Below are 3,996 nucleotides of genomic sequence, written 5' to 3'. Positions count from 1 at the left end.
GTCAGCTATACATAGGTGAGGTGCTTCATGCATTTCAATTAATTTCTAATATATTATCTCTATAAAAGCAACATTAATAGAACATATTTCCCGCTGTTCCATTAATTGAAGTGGTCGAATTTGGCTGCAATATTTCTAATCTCTGCAAATTTAAGTGGTTTAGTAATGGCCGGTTCAACCACTGAATAAAAGATCGTCATCCTATGTTGAAAATTTACCAACTCTTATGTGATTGTGGAAAAAAAACATGTCTTACAGGCTCCATCTAGTGAAAAACATGGACCGGTTCATTCACTCCCGGCTATAAATAGATATGTTCCCATGCAACATCTCTCACTCCTCACAAAACCAAGAATTCACATAATACAGAAGAAGGATGAAAGGGTTTCCTAATTGCCTTGTAGCTTTGGCACTCATGGCTTTGGCATGCTCCATTGCCTCTGCCTATGACCCTGCTCCTCTGCAAGACTTTTGTGTTGCACTTAACAGTACAACTGATGCTGGTATCTACACCTTCTTCTTCTTGATTGTTTGGATCTACGTATATCAATTGTAATTATGCTAGGAGGGATTACTTAAATATGTAAGTGTCTTGTGATATTAACAAACTTTTTATTTTTTTATTTTTTACTTTTTTCTGCAGTATTTGTGAATGGGAAGCTAGTTCTGCAAGGACCCAAAGCTTGTCACTACCAACGATTTCTTCTTTCCGGGGTTAAACACTCCTAGAAGCACCGCAAGTCAACTCGGGTCGAATGTCACTCTTTTGGACGTGTCCAAAATACCTGGCCTCAACACACTAGGCGTATCCCTAGCCCGCATAGACTTTGCACCATACGGCCTAAATCCACCTCACACTCACCCTCGTGCCACCGACATTCTAGTAGTCGTAGAGGGTACTCTATACGTTGGCTTTGTGACATCCAACCCGGATAACCGCCTCATCACTAAAACTCTATACCCAGGAGATGTCTTTGTCTTCCCAATTGGTCTCATTCACTTTCAGTTGAACGTTGGAAACACGAATGCTGTATCTTTCTCTGGTCTCGGCAGCCAAAAATCCTAGGCTTATCGTCATAGCAAAGAACGTTTTTGGAGCCAATCCTCCTATCAATCCGGATGTTCTCATCAAGGCCTTCCAATTAGAGAAGAATGTGGTTGACGAACTTCAGAAAAAGTTTGCAGCATAATAATTAGAGAACTATATGTAATGGCCGCCATGAACCGTTAGACCTAACGGTTTGAATAAAGTACTTTTCCATGTTTCCCTTCTTGTAAGGAGATGGCAATATATAATAATAATGGAATAAAATGGTTGCTTATGTACTCTCTTTTTATTTTATTTTTTCGACATATAGCATGCATGGAAACTAACGTTAATTGATTGGTGTCATTTTTTCCATTAATGAATAGTGTTCTTTAAAACATGACATTAATGGCCAGCTTTTTTTAGTGATAGAGCAAGTGCATGATTAAACTTAATAAAATTTTGAATCCACAAAGTGTTTGAGATTTCACTTTTATCTTTTAATTTCTTGATACATGCCCTTCGCCTTCCTATTTTCTAAAAAAAATAAATTAACATACATTGAAATAAATAAATAATAAAAAAGGATTCTGAAAAACGCTTAACAACTTCAAAAACTTGTTTATCACAATTTATGCTGAATTAATACTATGAAGCAATAAACAATTCAATCACCAAAATATATAAAGCAATAAAGAGGCATACACAAATATTTTGGTTATGAAGAGAAAACCTTTTAGAAACCGATCTAAAAGTAAAACCTCTCCGGGACAGCCAAATCCAGGAAATCACTATAAAAAATTATCAAGATATTACAGACACTAGGAATACTTACAACCCTTTGCAAGACCTTGGCTCTGTAAGATCAACAAGCCTACAACTTGTCTCCTTACTCACAATCTTCTTCAACGTGATTCTCCTTTACCAGACCCTTCCGATAGACTTCTCAACTGTAGATTTATCAAATGAATAACTCAAACTCTAAGAGATTCAATTAACGCTCACCACATATGATCTCTCTTAGCACAGCCTTTGACGAACTCTCTAGGGGTGAAAATTCTTGTCTCTCTCTTTCTATAGAGGTGTATTTATAATAGCCCAACAATCCCTAGACCTAGGACACAGTTTGAAATCATTTAAAACTGTTACAGGTACAGGGTGTCCGGACAGGGCCTTGCAAGCAAGCAAAAACATGCTTGTTGGATGTGGTGTCCGGACAGCCTAGCAGTATGTTCAGACACCCCCTATAGAGGAGTGTAATTGGACATTCCATCGGTCCTTGATCAACATCTTCGATTGATAAGTGTTTGTGGTCCGATTGTGTTGAAACTTTGCAGGGACGTTCATAACAATTGAATCCACATTATGAACGGTGGAGATTATATTCTGAGCATTCTATATCAATGTTTGAGCCTATGGACAGAAGGCTCTGCATTTTGGAACCGAATTAAGCCAAAAAAAATACTAATAGATTCAAAAGGTTGCTAGTATTATAGCAGTTAGTGAATGAACCGGTATGTGTTTTTCACCAGATGGAGCCTGTAAGCTGCAAGACTTGGTAAGTTAACGATTTTTCATTTGTCCACTTAATTTGCACGTTTAGAAATTTAGCCAAATCCGACCACTTCAATTAATGGAACAGTGTAGTTCTGTTGTTCTAATGTGGCTTTCTCCCACCTTTTGTAACAAAAAATATTACTTAAACAAGAATATATATATATATATATATATATATATATATATAAGAGCCACGAATCCTGTCGTTTTGTTAAATTCCAGGGAAGTCTTCCAATAACACCATGATAAATTCCTCCAACGACCAGGTTTGAGACAGAAATATAATTAACAATATTCTGTCATGATGTTTCATAGGCGGAATTTTTTTACACTTTAGGTTGAATTTTTATTTGATGAATAATATTGATGAGTCATACACCCTGTTATGTCATTAAAAAACTTTAGATATTTTCATCCTTTTTCGTTTTTCGTATTGTGATTGTGCTCAATTATATATATATGTTACGTTGTTACTGCATGTTTCTGCCTGCTGTTGTTAATCTGTTCTACACGCAAACACTCAGTCAATTCATGATGTTTCGATTAAGAAATATTTTGTTTATAAATTCAGAAGTTCATAGTATAATGATTTGATATTTCAAAATGCAGTTGACCCATCCAGGAACAACTTAATGATTTAGAATCATCCTAAGGTCGTACTATATTTTATTGTTCCTTGTGTGAATAACAATTACTTTCTATCTCCAATCTGTAAAATCGGAATAGTAAGAATCTTATATATATATATATATATATATATATATATATATATATATATATATAGACAGTAGATAAGATAAACAAAGCTTGTTAAAAAGCTTAAAATCGTTACAGATTTAGACAAGGCTTACAAGAGTAAGTGATAGTGCTTACTGAAGTAAGTGACAGAAGATAAGACAGGAGAATATTAAGACAGGGGAATGGCAAGAAAGTTTCTGAAGAAGTTAGAAGACCTCTGGAAAACCTCTGCCTTACAATAGGGGATGGGAGCCCGTTATATAGGCTAATCACATTGAATAAAACAAAATACAATCATGAACAAAACAGTGAAAGCAGATGCCGCGTTAATGCAGTCAAAAGTGAGCAGTGGAGGCACGTTTGACGTCAATCTAAAACAGTGAAAGTAGCCAATCTTGAACAGTTGTTGTTGGCACTGTAATGTCGGCAGACAAATCTTGAACAGTGAAGTGAATAGTGCATCTAAACAGTAATCCTGTACAGTGTCATCCGTGACAATGCACAGTAACTTCAAATCATGATGAACAGTGATCCGTTGAAGATCTTAGATTTTTTCTTTACTGTTGTCATGAATAGTGATCTGAGAACCAACCGATAATGGAATGGTAGCAAATATTTTTTCTTGGGAAAAACTGTGGCCGTTATGGTCCAATCAAGAGCCGTTATGAGGCTAT

At 35.9% G+C, this 3,996-nt stretch overlaps 1 pseudogene; it reads left to right on the top strand.

Moving 5' to 3' along the window:
* Nucleotides 1-376: 376 nt before the first annotated feature.
* LOC132167802 (germin-like protein subfamily 1 member 13) lies at nucleotides 377-1,190 on the top strand (annotated as a pseudogene).
* The last annotated feature ends 2,806 nt before the right edge of the window (nucleotides 1,191-3,996 follow it).

This window comes from Corylus avellana, chromosome 2 (genome assembly GCF_965113065.1).
Source record: "Corylus avellana chromosome 2, dhCorAvel1.hap1.2, whole genome shotgun sequence".
Taxonomy (NCBI): domain Eukaryota; kingdom Viridiplantae; phylum Streptophyta; class Magnoliopsida; order Fagales; family Betulaceae; genus Corylus; species Corylus avellana.
This window is presented reverse-complemented; position numbering and strand designations above follow the sequence as displayed.